General features: G+C 49.7%; 1 protein-coding gene across 1 annotated transcript in view; it reads left to right on the top strand.

The window, feature by feature from the left end:
- Window positions 1-16,699, top strand: part of PREX1 (phosphatidylinositol-3,4,5-trisphosphate dependent Rac exchange factor 1) — a 362,103-nt gene that overhangs the window by 63,203 nt on the left and 282,201 nt on the right. The window lies entirely within an intron of this gene.

The following is a 16,699-nucleotide window of genomic DNA, read 5'->3' as shown; positions in this document are numbered from 1 at the left end:
ACAGCAGTAGGGATTTTCAGACATCTCCTGATGGTGGCGGTCTGGACAAGTTCAGTTAGCATCCTTGCCAAAAGAATGTTGATAGAAGAGATTACTGCATAAGACGGGGGGGGGGGGGTCCAAACTATGGCCCACCAGCTGTTCAGGAACTACAATTCCCATGAGGCATTGTAAATCTCAGAGGATGCATTTATTTTAAGCCAGTCAGATCTGACTGGTGGACCAGCAATGGTAAAACACCATCACTGCGCAACATTACTCATGGGGAACCCATTGTATATACAGTGCCCCACCAAAGTCCCTATTATGTATATACAGCGGGTATAGAAAAGAATCACCCCCCCCCCTTTTGAAATAAACATTTTTTTTTTGCTTTGCAGCCTGAAATGAAGACATACACTGTTTTTGTTTTATCCAGCTGCATTCACTTAGTGCAACTTATCACATCCAAGTGAAAGATAGAACACCAACATGTCAGAAAAAAAACAAAACAATTCAATAACCGAATCACTGAGTTGGAAAAAGGATCCCCCCCCCCCCTTGTGTCAGTATTTTGTTGGACCCCCCTTTTGCTGTAATTCCAGCCTTTAGTCTGTTGGGATTTGTCTACTAACTAAACACATCTACACTTTGTAATATTTGCCCGCTCTTCTTTGCAGAACTGCTCAGGTTCAGTTACATTTGATGGTAAATGTTTGTGTACCGCAATCTTCAATCATTCCACAGATTTTCAATGGGGTTTAAGTCTGGACTTTGACTAGACTGTGCAAGGACATTCCCGGCCTTCTCCTCCAACCACTGTGTGCTCATTGGTGGACATTCCCAGCCTTCTCCTCCAACCACTGTGTGCTTATTGGTGGACATTCCCAGCCTTCTCCTCCAACCACTGTGTGCTTATTGGTGGACATTCCCAGCCTTCTCCTCCAACCACTGTGTGCTTATTGGTGGACATTCCCAGCCTTCTCCTCCAACCACTGTGTGCTCATTGGTGGACATTCCCTGCCTTCTCCTCCAAGCACTGTGTGCTCATTGGTGGACATTCCCAGCCTTCTCCTCCAACCACTGTGTGCTTATTGGTGGACATTCCCAGCCTTCTCCTCCAACCACTGTGTGCTTATTGGTGGACATTCCCAGCCTTCTCCTCCAACCACTGTGTGCTCATTGGTGGACATTCCCTGCCTTCTCCTCCAAGCACTGTGTGCTCATTGGTGGACATTCCCCGTCTTCTCCTCCAACCACTGTGTGCTCATTGGTGGACATTCCCAGCCTTCTCCTCCAACCACTGTGTGCTTATTGGTGGACATTCCCAGCCTTCTCCTCCAACCACTGTGTGCTCATTGGTGGACATTCCCAGCCTTCTCCTCCAACCACTGTGTGCTTATTGGTGGACATTCCCAGCCTTCTCCTCCAACCACTGTGTGCTCATTGATGGACATTCCCTGCCTTCTCCTCCAAGCACTGTGTGCTCATTGGTGGACATTCCCCGTCTTCTCCTCCAACCAATGTGTGCTCATTGGTGGACATTCCCCACCCTCTCCTCCAACCACTGTGTGCTCATTGGTGTACATTCCCTGCCTTCTCCTCCAACCACTGTTTGCTCATTGGTGGACATTCCCCACCCTCTCCTCCAACCACTGTGTGCTCATTGGTGGACATTCCCGCCTTCTTCTCCAACCACTGTGTGCTCATTGGTGGACATTCCCGCCTTCTTCTCCAACCACTGTGTGTTCATTGGTGGACATTCCCTGCCTTCTCCTCCAACCACTGTGTGCTCGTTGTTGGACATTTCCCGCCTTCTCCTCCAACCACTGTGTGCTCATTGGTGGACATTCCCCGTCTTCTCCTCCAACCACTGTGTGCTCTTTGCGGACATTCCCCGCCTTCTCTTCCAACCACTGTGTGCTCATTGGTGGACATTCCCCGCCTTCTCCCCCAACAAATGTGTGCTCATTGGTGGACATTCCCCGCCTTCTCCCCCAACAAATGTGTGCTCATTGGTGGACATTCCCACCTTCTCCTCCAACCACTGTGTGCTCATTGGTGGACATTCCCCACCTTCTCCTCCAACCACTGTGTGCTCATTGGTGGACATTCCCCGCTTTCTCCTCCAACCACTGTGTGCTCATTGGTGGACATTCCCCGCTTTCTCCTCCAACCACTGTGCGCTCATTGGTGGACATTTCCAGCCTTCTCCTCCAACCACTGTGCGCTCATTGGTGGACATTCCCTGCCTTCTCCTCCAACCACTGTGTGCTCATTGGTGGACATTCCCTGCCTTCTCCTCCAAGTACTGTTTGCTCATTGGTGGACATTCCCCACCCTCTCCTCCAACCACTGTTTGCTCATTGGTGGACATTTCCCACCCTCTCCTCCAACCACTGTGTGCTCATTGGTGGACATTCCCCGCCTTCTCCTCCAACCACTGTGTGCTCATTGGTGGACATTCCTCGCCTTCTCCTCCAACCACTGTGTGCTCATTGGTGGACATTCCCTGCCTTCTCCTCCAACCACTGTGTGCTCATTGGTGGACATTCCTCGCCTTCTCCTCCAACCACTGTGTGCTCATTGGTGGACATTCCCCGCCTTCTCCTCCAACCACTGTGTGCTCATTGGTGGAAATTTCCCGCCTTCTCCTCCAACCACTGTGCGCTCATTGGTGCTGTGTGCTTTGGCTCATTGTCATGTTGGAAGGGAAACCTTCTTCCCATGGACAACTTTCTGCCAGCAGAGGGCAGCAGATTTTCCTCAAGAATTTGACTGTATTTTGCCCATCCATTTTCCTTCTATCCTGACAAATGCTCCAATCCCTGCTGCAAGGGAAACACCCCCATACCAGGATATTATCACCCCCATACCAGGATATTATCACCCCCTATAACAGAAAATTACCCCCACCATACCAGGATATTACCACCCCTACAACAGGCTATTACCATCCCCATACCAGGATAATACCACTTCCATTACAGGCTATTACCCCCCCCCCCCCCATAACAGCATATTACCCCCCCCCCCCATAACAGCATATTACCACCATCATAACAGGATATTGCCACCCTCATAACGGGATATTACCACCTCCATAACAGAATATTACCCCCATACCAGGATATTGCCACCCCCATACCAGGATTTTACCACCCCATACCAGGATATTGCCACCTCCCATAACAGTATATTGCCACCCCCATAGCAGGATATTATCCCCTCCATAATAAGATATTACCACCCCCATAACAGAATATTACCATCCACATAACAGAATATTACCACCCCCGTAGCAGTATATTACCACCTCCCATAACAGAATATTACCACCTCCCATAACAGGATATTGCCACCCCTCCATTACAGAATATTACCACCCCATAACAGAATATTACCACCCCATAACAGGATATTACCACCCCATAACAGGATATTACCACCCCCTCCATACCAGGATATTACCAGCCCCCCTAAAAGGATATTACACCCCCTCCCCCATAACAGGATATTACCCCCTCCATGCTGTTTTGTAGGAATGGTGGTATTTGGATGGATTTTGGGCAGACATATCGTTTGGTGTTGAGGCCAAATCATAGTCTAATCTGACCAGAACACCTTTTTCCATGTGACCTCAGAATCTTTACGGTGCGTTTTGGTAAAGCTCAGCGGTGACTGCATGCGGCCCCCCTTGAGGAGCGGCACCCCCCCCCCCCCCATACAAGCCACATTTGTGGAGAATGTGTGATATTGGTGTCACATGCACACAATTATCACTCTTTCAGGCTTTCTGTAGGCCTCTTGGTAGTATCTCTGACCAGTTTCCTCACGGCTCTTTCTTCCAGTTTGGAGCGACGTTCTGTTCCAGGGAGGGTCTGTGTTCTACCAAATACCTTCCACTTCCTAATAATAGACATCACTCTGCTTCTAGACATTGATAAAGCCTTTGTACCCATCTGACTTCTGCCTGTCCACAACTTTATCCCAGTGACAGCACCTTTCCATAGGTGATTGTTTGCTTCATTTGCACTATCAGGGACTGAAATGCTCCAGGAAAGCTCTTTCCATGCTGAGCTAATCAAAATTATCAAAGCTGAAAGTCAAATGGCTTTGTGTGCCATAGAGAAGGTGATTAGCTACACCTGATTGAGTTTACAAGTTATTTAAAAGGGGGGGGGGGGTGATCCTTTTTCCAACTCAGTGACTCTGGTTTTCTATTTTTATTTTTTTCTGACATGTTGGTGTTCTATTTTTCACTTGGATGTTATAAGAGTAAATACAGCTGGATAAACCAAAAACTGTGTCTGTCTTCATTTCAGGCTGCAAGGCAACAAAATGTGATTGTTTTAAACTACTTGCTGCCCGCCCAGCGTAAAATGACGGCGGATTGGTGCGGCGCTCGTTCTGGGAGGACGTCATACGACGGCGTTACCTGAACGGCTGCTCTCGTGTGCCCCCTGGGGCGCGCAGCGCGGTGATCATGGCCGCGTTATGTTCCTGGGACACGGCGCGACTCCGATCTTGGTAAAGAGCCAATGACGTAGCTCTTTAGCCATGTGATCGGTTGTGCCCATTCACAGCCGGTTACATGTAAATGAGGAAGTGCCGTTTATCAGCGCTCCTCGCCCACACACTGTCAGAGTGTGTGGCAAGGAGAGCGGATCAGCTGCTCCTCCTCAAAGGGAAGTCCAGGACAGGTAATCAGGGCGCTAATTACAGTAAGCTACAGTACAGTAAAAAAACAGTGCCCAAAAGTAACCACAATCAGTGCCCACAGTGACCTACATTAGTGATGCCAGTCAGTGCCCATCAGTGCCACCTATCAGTGCCCATCAATACGGCATATTAGTGCCCCCTCATCAGTAGCATCTCATCAGTGCCCATTAGTGCCACCTGTCAGTGCCCATCAGTGGGGCATATTAGTGCCACCTCATCAGTGCCACCTATCAGTGCCCTTCAGTGTGGCATATTAGTGCCCCCTCATCAGTGCCACCTATCAATGCCACCTATCAGTGCCCTTCAGTGCGGCATATTAGTGCCCCCTCATCAGTGCCCATTAGTGGGGCATATTAGTGCCCCCTCATCAGTGCCACCTATCAATGCCACCTATCAGTGCCCTTCAGTGCGGCATATTAGTGCCCCCTCATCAGTGCCCATTAGTGGGGCATATTAGTGCCCCCTCATCAGTGGCATCTCATCAGTGCCCATCAGTGCCACCTGTCAGTGCCCATCAGTGGGGCATATTAGTGCCACCTCATCAGTGCCACCTATCAGTGCCCTTCAGTGCGGCATATTAGTGCCACCCCATCAGTGCCACCTATCAGTGTCCATCAGTGAGGCATATTAGTGCCCCCTCATCAGTGCCCATCAGTGGGGCATATTAGTGCCACCTCATCAGTGCCCATCAGTGCCACCTATCAATGCCCATCAGTGCGGCATATTGGTGCCACCTCATGTGTGCGGCATATTAGTGCCACCTCATCAGTGCCCGTCAGTGTGGCATATTAGTGCCACCTTATCAGTGCCACCTATCAGTGCCCGTCAGTGCGGCATATTAGTGCCACCTCATCAGTGCGGCATATTAGTGCCACCTCATCAGTGCCACCTCATCAGTGCCATCTCATCAGCGCCCATCAGTGAAGGAGAAAAATTGCTTATTTACAAAATTTACTGACAGAAATTAAGAAATGTTTTATTTATTATTTTTTTCAAAATTTTCTGACTTTTTTTTTTGTGAAAAATAAAACCCCCGGAGGTGATTAAATACCACCAAAATAAATCTCTATTTGTGTGAAAAAACTGATAAAAATGTAATTTGGTTACAGTGTAGCATGACCGCGCAATTGTCATTCAAAGTGTGACAGCGCTGAAAGCTGAGAATTGTCCTGGGTAGGAAGGGGGTGACAGCGCCCGGTATTGAGGTGATTAAAGGGGGGGGGGGGATTTTTTTTCTATACACACTGTATGTAATAAAATGATTTGTTCACCCCGCTCTGGGACTGACGTCGCCCCCACCAGGTCGCTCATCTACCTGGATGAGAAGTGGCCCTGGGGGCACCGGACCTGCTGCAGGGCTCCCCTCAGTGCTGCCGGCAGGTGATTGGTAAATTGCTGTACAACGAGCAGAGCAGTAAAGTGAAGATCCATTCGATGTCCATTGATTTGCACCCTCTGCATGTCTCCTCTCCGTCTCCTCGGACAGATGAGTTCACGTGTCGTGGAAACATGGATTAGACACTTGTGAGAACGGCGTACGCCGGCCGGGTCTGGCGTCATTGCAAGTCAAGGTAAAAATAAACCCGTCTCCGGTTTCCAGCGAGGTCCGCAGGCTGGCAGACTCAGATGCCACGTTGGATGCTCAGATCTTCTGTCACCTTCCCCCGCCAGAGGTTTATAGGGCTTCAGGCTTAAAGGCACAGCCCACCTTTTATTTTTTTTTTATAAAATATTATCAATGCACCAACAATGAATTATAATGAACCGTGCATGTACACTATATTGCCAAAAGTATTGGGACGCCTGCCTTTACACCAGAGCTTCCTCAACTCAGGACCCACTAACAGGCCAGGTTTGCAGGATAACTTGTATACATCACAGGTGATACCATTTGCTGCTCAGTGATTGGGTGCGTGAGCTCACGGGGACGGGGGCACTTTAAAAATGATCTATTTTTTCCTATTTTATTTTAATTTTTTTTTTTCAACACTGTTTAAAAAAAATAAAAATAAATCTGATCACTTTTATTGCTGTCACAAGCAATGTAAACATCCCTTGTGACAGTAATAGGCAGTGACAGGTACTCTTTAGGCTCCGTTCACATGTGAGCGTATGGATCGCGGGCAGAACCGCCGCGGTTCCGCCCGCGATCCGGAGATTTATTGCAAATCGCGGGACGCCTAGCGTTGCCCGTTGATTTGCAATAGCCCCCCAAACGCTGAGCGATGTTGCCGCGATTTCCGCCTGCCGAATCGCGGCAACATCGCGCAAACAAAATCGCGGGACGCAATACGCTCCAAAGAAGTACAAGAGCTACAAGTACAAGTCCCGCGATTTGCAATAATCTCCGGATCGCGGGCGGAACCGCGGCGGTTCTGCCCGCGATCCAAACGCTCACATGTGAATGCAGCCTTATGGAGGGATCGGGGGAATGTGACAGTAATAGGAGTGACAGGTACTCTTTATGGAGGGATCGGGGGAATGTGACAGTAATAGGAGTGACAGGTACTCTTTATGGAGGGATCGGGGGAATGTGACAGTAATAGGAGTGACAGGTACTCTTTATGGAGGGATCGGGGGGAATGTGACAGTAATAGGAGTGACAGGTACTCTTTATGGAGGGATCGGGGAGGAATGTGACAGTAATAGGAGTGACAGGTACTCTTTATGGAGGGATCGGGGGGAATGTGACAGTAATAAGCAGTGACAGGTACTCTTTATGGAGGGATCGGGGGAATGTGACAGTAATAGGCAGTGACAGGTACTCTTTATGGAGGGATCGGGGGAATGTGACAGTAATAGGAGTGACAGGTACTCTTTATGGAGGGATCGGGGGGAATGTGACAGTAATAGGAGTGACAGGTACTCTTTATGGAGGGATCGGGGGGAATGTGACAGTAATAGGAGTGACAGGTACTCTTTATGGAGGGATCGGGGGAATGTGACAGTAATAGGAGTGACAGGTACTCTTTATGGAGGGATCGGGGGGGAATGTGACAGTAATAGGCAGTGACAGGTACTCTTTATGGAGGGATCGGGGGGAATGTGACAGTAATAGGCAGTGACAGGTACTCTTTATGGAGGGATCGGGAGGAATGTGACAGTAATAGGAGTGACAGGTACTCTTTATGGAGGGATCGGGGGGGAATGTGACAGTAATAAGCAGTGACAGGTACTCTTTATGGAGGGATCGGGGGAGAATGTGACAGTAATAGGCAGTGACAGGTACTCTTTATGGAGGGATCAGGGGGGGGAATGTGACAGTAATAGGCAGTGACAGGTACTCTTTATGGAGGGATCGGGGGGGGGGGGGAATGTGACAGTAATAGGCAGTGACAGGTACTCTTTATGGAGGGATCGGGGGGAATGTGACAGTAATAGGAGTGACAGGTACTCTTTATGGAGGGATCGGGGGGGAATGTGACAGTAATAGGCAGTGACAGGTACTCTTTATGGAGGGATCGGGGGGAATGTGACAGTAATAGGAGTGACAGGTACTCTTTATGGAGGGATCGGGGGGGAATGTGACAGTAATAGGCAGTGACAGGTACTCTTTATGGAGGGATCGGGGGGAATGTGACAGTAATAGGCAGGGACAGGTACTCTTTATGGAGGGATCGGGGGAGAATGTGACAGTAATAGGCAGTGACAGGTACTCTTTATGGAGGGATCGGGGGAGAATGTGACAGTAATAGGAGTGACAGGTACTCTTTATGGAGGGATCGGGGGGAATGTGACAGTAATAGGAGTGACAGGTACTCTTTATGGAGGGATCGGGGGAATGTGACAGTAATAGGCAGTGACAGGTACTCTTTATGGAGGGATCGGGGGAATGTGACAGTAATAGGAGTGACAGGTACTCTTTATGGAGGGATCGGGAGGAATGTGACAGTAATAGGAGTGACAGGTACTCTTTATGGAGGGATCGGGGGGAATGTGACAGTAATAGGCAGTGACAGGTACTCTTTATGGAGGGATCGGGGGGGAATGTGACAGTAATAGGCAGTGACAGGTACTCTTTATGGAGGGATCGGGGGAGAATGTGACAGTAATAGGAGTGACAGGTACTCTTTATGGAGGGATCGGGGGGAATGTGACAGTAATAGGCAGTGACAGGTACTCTTTATGGAGGGATCGGGGGGGAATGTGACAGTAATAGGCAGTGACAGGTACTCTTTATGGAGGGATCGGGAGGAATGTGGCAGTAATAGGCAGTGACAGGTACTCTTTATGGAGGGATCGGGGGGAATGTGACAGTAATAGGAGTGACAGGTACTCTTTATGGAGGGATCGGGGGAGAATGTGACAGTAATAGGCAGTGACAGGTACTCTTTATGGAGGGATCGGGGGGGAATGTGACAGTAATAGGCAGTGACAGGTACTCTTTATGGAGGGATCGGGGGGAATGTGACAGTAATAGGAGTGACAGGTACTCTTTATGGAGGGATCGGGGGGGGATGTGACAGTAATAGGCAGTGACAGGTACTCTTTATGGAGGGATCGGGGGGAATGTGACAGTAATAGGCAGTGACAGGTACTCTTTATGGAGGGATCGGGAGGAATGTGACAGTAATAGGCAGTGACAGGTACTCTTTATGGAGGGATCAGGGGCGGGAATGTGACAGTAATAGGAGTGACAGGTACTCTTTATGGAGGGATCGGGGGGGGGGGATTGTGACAGTAATAGGAGTGACAGGTACTCTTTATGGAGGGATCGGGGGGGAATGTGACAGTAATAGGAGTGACAGGTACTCTTTATGGAGGGATCGGGGGGGAATGTGACAGTAATAGGAGTGACAGGTACTCTTTATGGAGGGATCGGGGGGGAATGTGACAGTAATAGGAGTGACAGGTACTCTTTATGGAGGGATCGGGGGGGGGGGGGATTGTGACAGTAATAGGCAGTGACAGGTACTCTTTATGGAGGGATCGGGGGGAATGTGACAGTAATAGGCAGTGACAGGTACTCTTTATGGAGGGATCGGGGGGAATGTGACAGTAATAGGAGTGACAGGTACTCTTTATGGAGGGATCGGGGGGAATGTGACAGTAATAGGAGTGACAGGTACTCTTTATGGAGGGATCGGGGGGAATGTGACAGTAATAGGAGTGACAGGTACTCTTTATGGAGGGATCGGGGGGGGGGGGGGATTGTGACAGTAATAGGCAGTGACAGGTACTCTTTATGGAGGGATCGGGGGGGAATGTGACAGTAATAGGAGTGACAGGTACTCTTTATGGAGGGATCGGGGGGAATGTGACAGTAATAGGAGTGACAGGTACTCTTTATGGAGGGATCGGGGGGAATGTGACAGTAATAGGCAGGGACAGGTACTCTTTATGGAGGGATCGGGAGGAATGTGACAGTAATAGGAGTTACAGGTACTCTTTATGGAGGGATCGGGGGAGAATGTGACAGTAATAGGCAGTGACAGGTACTCTTTATGGAGGGATCAGGGGGGGGAATGTGACAGTAATAGGCAGTGACAGGTACTCTTTATGGAGGGATCGGGAGGAATGTGACAGTAATAGGAGTGACAGGTACTCTTTATGGAGGGATCGGGGGGAATGTGACAGTAATAGGCAGTGACAGGTATTCTTTATGGAGGGATCGGGGGGAATGTGACAGTAATAGGAGTGACAGGTACTCTTTATGGAGGGATCGGGGGGAATGTGACAGTAATAGGAGTGACAGGTACTCTTTATGGAGGGATCGGGGGAGAATGTGACAGTAATAGGCAGTGACAGGTACTCTTTATGGAGGGATCAGGGGGGGGAATGTGACAGTAATAGGAGTGACAGGTACTCTTTATGGAGGGATCGGGGGGGGGATTGTGACAGTAATATGCAGTGACAGGTACTCTTTATGGAGGGATCGGGGGGAATGTGACAGTAATAGGAGTGACAGGTACTCTTTATGGAGGGATCGGGGGAATGTGACAGTAATAGGAGTGACAGGTACTCTTTATGGAGGGATCGGGGGGAATGTGACAGTAATAGGAGTGACAGGTACTCTTTATGGAGGGATCGGGGGGAATGTGACAGTAATAGGAGTGACAGGTACTCTTTATGGAGGGATCGGGGGGAATGTGACAGTAATAGGAGTGACAGGTACTCTTTATGGAGGGATCGGGGGGGGGGGGGGATTGTGACAGTAATAGGCAGTGACAGGTACTCTTTATGGAGGGATCGGGGGGAATGTGACAGTAATAGGCAGTGACAGGTACTCTTTATGGAGGGATCGGGGGGAATATGACAGTAATAGGAGTGACAGGTACTCTTTATGGAGGGATCGGGGGGAATGTGACAGTAATAGGAGTGACAGGTACTCTTTATGGAGGGATCGGGGGGGAATGTGACAGTAATAGGCAGTGACAGGTACTCTTTATGGAGGGATCGGGGGAGAATGTGACAGTAATAGGAGTGACAGGTACTCTTTATGGAGGGATCGGGGGGAATGTGACAGTAATAGGCAGTGACAGGTACTCTTTATGGAGGGATCGGGGGGGAATGTGACAGTAATAGGCAGTGACAGGTACTCTTTATGGAGGGATCGGGGGGGAATGTGACAGTAATAGGCAGTGACAGGTACTCTTTATGGAGGGATCGGGGGGAATGTGACAGTAATAGGCAGTGACAGGTACTCTTTATGGAGGGATCGGGGGGGAATGTGACAGTAATAGGAGTGACAGGTACTCTTTATGGAGGGATCGGGGGGGAATGTGACAGTAATAGGCAGTGACAGGTACTCTTTATGGAGGGATCGGGGGGAATGTGACAGTAATAGGCAGTGACAGGTTCTCTTTATGGAGGGATCGGGGGGAATGTGACAGTAATAGGCAGGGACAGGTACTCTTTATGGAGGGATCGGGGGGAATGTGACAGTAATAGGAGTGACAGGTACTCTTTATGGAGGGATCGGGAGGAATGTGACAGTAATAGGAGTGACAGGTACTCTTTATGGAGGGATCGGGGGGAATGTGACAGTAATAGGAGTGACAGGTACTCTTTATGGAGGGATCGGGGGGAATGTGACAGTAATAGGCAGTGACAGGTACTCTTTATGGAGGGATCGGGAGGAATGTGACAGTAATAGGAGTGACAGGTACTCTTTATGGAGGGATCGGGGGAGAATGTGACAGTAATAGGCAGTGACAGGTACTCTTTATGGAGGGATCGGGGGGAATGTGACAGTAATAGGAGTGACAGGTACTCTTTATGGAGGGATCGGGAGGAATGTGACAGTAATAGGAGTGACAGGTACTCTTTATGGAGGGATCGGGGGAGAATGTGACAGTAATAGGCAGTGACAGGTACTCTTTATGGAGGGATCAGGGGGGGGAATGTGACAGTAATAGGAGTGACAGGTACTCTTTATGGAGGGATCGGGGGGGGGGATTGTGACAGTAATAGGCAGTGACAGGTACTCTTTATGGAGGGATCGGGGGGGAATGTGACAGTAATAGGAGTGACAGGTACTCTTTATGGAGGGATCGGGGGGGAATGTGACAGTAATAGGCAGTGACAGGTACTCTTTATGGAGGGATCAGGGGGGGGAATGTGACAGTAATAGGCAGTGACAGGTACTCTTTATGGAGGGATCGGGGGGAATGTGACAGTAATAGGCAGTGACAGGTACTCTTTATGGAGGGATCGGGAGGAATGTGACAGTAATAGGAGTGACAGGTACTCTTTATGGAGGGATCGGGGGGAATGTGACAGTAATAGGAGTGACAGGTACTCTTTATGGAGGGATCGGGGGGAATGTGACAGTAATAGGCAGTGACAGGTACTCTTTATGGAGGGATCGGGGGAGAATGTGACAGTAATAGGCAGTGACAGGTACTCTTTATGGAGGGATCGGGGGGAATGTGACAGTAATAGGAGTGACAGGTACTCTTTATGGAGGGATCGGGGGGAATGTGACAGTAATAGGCAGTGACAGGTACTCTTTATGGAGGGATCGGGGGGAATGTGACAGTAATAGGAGTGACAGGTACTCTTTATGGAGGGATCGGGGGGAATGTGACAGTAATAGGCAGTGACAGGTACTCTTTATGGAGGGATCGGGGGGAATGTGACAGTAATAGGAGTGACAGGTACTCTTTATGGAGGGATCGGGGGAGAATGTGACAGTAATAGGCAGTGACAGGTACTCTTTATGGAGGGATCAGGGGGGGGAATGTGACAGTAATAGGAGTGACAGGTACTCTTTATGGAGGGATCGGGGGGGGGATTGTGACAGTAATAGGAGTGACAGGTACTCTTTATGGAGGGATCGGGGGGGGGGGAATGTGACAGTAATAGGAGTGACAGGTACTCTTTATGGAGGGATCGGGGGGGGGATTGTGACAGTAATAGGAGTGACAGGTACTCTTTATGGAGGGATCGGGGGGGGGGGAATGTGACAGTAATAGGAGTGACAGGTACTCTTTATGGAGGGATCGGGGGGAATGTGACAGTAATAGGCAGTGACAGGTACTCTTTATGGAGGGATCGGGGGGAATGTGACAGTAATAGGAGTGACAGGTACTCTTTATGGAGGGATCGGGGGGAATGTGACAGGTACTCTTTATGGAGGGATCGGGGGGGGGGGGGGAATGTGACAGTAATAGGCAGTGGCAGGTACTCTTTATGGAGGGATCGGGGGAATGTGACAGTAATAGGAGTGACAGGTACTCTTTATGGAGGGATCGGGAGGAATGTGACAGTAATAGCAGTGACAGGTACTCTTTATGGAGGGATCGGGGGGAATGTGACAGTAATAGGCAGTGACAGGTACTCTTTATGGAGGGATTGGGGAGGAATGTGACAGTAATAGGAGTGACAGGTACTCTTTATGGAGGGATCGGGGGATGTGACAGTAATAGGAGTGACAGGTACTCTTTATGGAGGGATCAGGGGGGAATGTGACAGTAATAGGAGTGACAGGTACTCTTTATGGAGGGATCGGGAGGAATGTGACAGTAATAGGCAGTGACAGGTACTCTTTATGGAGGGATCGGGGGGAATGTGACAGTAATAGGAGTGACAGGTACTCTTTATGGAGGGATCGGGAGGAATGTGACAGTAATAGGCAGTGACAGGTACTCTTTATGGAGGGATCGGGGGAGAATGTGACAGTAATAGGCAGTGACAGGTACTCTTTATGGAGGGATCGGGGGGAATGTGACAGTAATAGGAGTGACAGGTACTCTTTATGGAGGGATCGGGGGGAATGTGACAGTAATAGGAGTGACAGGTACTCTTTATGGAGGGATCGGGGGGGGGGGGGGGAATGTGACAGTAATAGCAGTGACAGGTACTCTTTATGGAGGGATCGGGGGGAATGTGACAGGTACTCTTTATGGAGGGATCGGGGGGGGGGGGGGAATGTGACAGTAATAGGCAGTGACAGGTACTCTTTATGGAGGGATCGGGGGGAATGTGACAGTAATAGGCAGTGACAGGTACTCTTTATGGAGGGATCGGGGGGAATGTGACAGTAATAGGCAGTGACAGGTACTCTTTATGGAGGGATCGGGGGTCTAAAAGACACCAACCCCCTCCACTGCACTTCCATGTATGCAAAACGCCAAAATCTGCATTTTTGACTACTGACAGTTTTTTTTAAATTGGCGCCGTTGGCAGCCAAGTAGACTGGAAGTGACGTCCCTTCCGGGTCACATGATCTGAGGCCGATCCCAGCTAGGTGCAGGACTCCAACCAGCCGGCGGACATGGCAACTGGTTGCTTAGGTCTTCTGGAGGGATGGGAGACCCGGGCAGAGCCATGGAAGGCGGCAGGAGGTGTGGGGGGGGGGGGGGCGCTTCCCCTCCCGCTCGCTGGGATAACAGTACCGGTGGTGATGCCTGCAGCTGCAGATCATCGCACTACAACCACTTCTCCGAGCCGACCTACAGGTATGTCAGTTTGCAGGAAGTGGTTAATGGCATCCCAGTCTTAGTCTGTAGGGTTCAATATTGAGTTGGCTCCGCCCTTTGCAGCTATAACAGCTTCAACTCTTCTGGGAAGGCCGTCCACAAGGTTTAGGAGTGTCTATGGGAACGTTTCACCATTCTTCCAGAAGGGCATCTGTGAGGTCAGGCACTGATGTTGGACGAGAAGGCCTGGCTCAGTCTGCTCTCTAATTCATCCCATAGGTGTTCTATCGGATTGAGGTTAGGACTCTGTGCAGGCCAGTCAAGTTCCTCCACCCCAAACTCGCTCATCCATGTCTTTATGGACCTTGCTTTGTGCACCGGTCCAAACCATTTGGGGGAGGAGGGGAGATTATGGTGTGGGGGTTGTTTTTTTAGGGGTTGGGTTTGGCCCCTTAGTTCCAGTGAAGGCGTCAGCATACCAAGACATTTTGGACAATTTCATGCTCCCAACTTTGTGGGAGGAGTTTGGGGATGGCCCCTTCTGTTCCAGCATGACCCAGGGGCACCTCCCCCACCGCCCATAAAGGTGATCCCGCGGCGAATCCGCCACTGGCACCACCCTTATGGTAAAGCGGACCACGTCCGCTGTTTAAAAAAATATCGGGGTTATGGCAACTATCTGCTATCTGCTGCCATGACCCCGGTATTTACCAGCACAGCACTGAGGTATATTTGCAGTGGGCGGGGCCATAAATGGTTCATTTCATTTCCCTCATTTCTGGACATTCAGAATGGAAGTGAAAAGAAAACAGAAGTCCGAGCCAAAAATACATTTCAGTCCTTCATAAAAAGTATTACAAATACCAGAATCTGTCCTTTATATCTGCTAACTGGAATCCCATACACAGCAGAGCTTAGACTGGGAGAGGGAGGGGCTGTCACACTGGATGGAATGATTGCGTTTGCGTGGAGAAATTGTTTGCGTGCTAAGGCTCCATTCAGGATTGTGCGACTTGTCATGCAACTTTGGACATCAGAGTCGTTCCCCCATGTCTTCCAATGATAACCATTTATATATGCGCAACTTCAAAGTAGTTCATGCGCTAGTTTGGCCCGACTTTCATGCAACTTGAGGGCCATAGACTTCAATGTGAACCCTCCGAAGTTGCATGAAAGTCGTCCCTGAATGTTATACAATGCAACAGTTGTCCATTATCACCGGTCAAAGCCAAAGTCGTATCCAAGTTGCACCCATCCAAAGTTGCTTCAAAGTTGCACTCCAAAGTCTGCGCAACTTTGGAGTCGCACAAGTGTGAATGGAGCCTTAGGCCGCTTCCACACTTGTACGACTCCAAAGTTGCGTTGACTTTGGAGTGCAACTTTGGATGGGTGCAACTTGGATACGACTTTGGCTTTGACCGGTGATAATGGAAAACTGTTGCACACAAGTTGCATTTGTAACTTTGGTGCACTTTAACTACTTGCTGACCGCCCGCCGCAGTTTTGCCGCAGCAGGCAGCCCCTCCTGCGCGAACCGACATAGACCTATGTCGGTCAGGCGCCTGCAGCTAGGGGGCGAGCACGCGCCGCCGCCGCCGCGCTCCCGCCCCCACTCGGCAGTGGGGACTCCGATGCAGCGAGCAGGCGGCTCCGATTGCCGCCTGACACCTGCGATCGTTCCCTGCTGAGAGAGAAGGACGGTTGGCTGTTGTAAGCACAGCTGACCGTTCTTCTCCCTGGAATGATCACAGAGTGCCTGTGATCCTTCTATATAGGATCACAAATCTCTATGGTCATTTCACAAGCCCCGCCCCCATACAGTTAGAAACACTCCCCTAGGCTCATATTTAACCTCCTGATCACCCACAACGTTAAACCCCCTTCCCTGCCAGTGTCAGTAGTACAGTGACAGTGCATATTTTTAGCACTGATTGCTGTATTAGTGTCACTGGTCCCCCCAAAAATGTCAGTTAGGGGTCCGATCTGTCTGCCGCAATGTCGCAGTCCCGCTAAAAATCGCAGATCGCCGCCATTACTAGTAAAAAAAAATAAAAAATACAATAAAAATTACATAAATCTTTCCCCTAGTTAGTAGACGCGATAACTTTTTGCGCAAATCATTAAAAATACGCTTT

Source organism: Pelophylax lessonae, assembly GCF_965119305.1.
Source record: "Pelophylax lessonae genome assembly, chromosome: 11".
NCBI lineage: Eukaryota > Metazoa > Chordata > Amphibia > Anura > Ranidae > Pelophylax > Pelophylax lessonae.
Note: the sequence above shows the minus strand (reverse complement) of the source record. Positions and strands in the feature narration are given on the sequence as shown.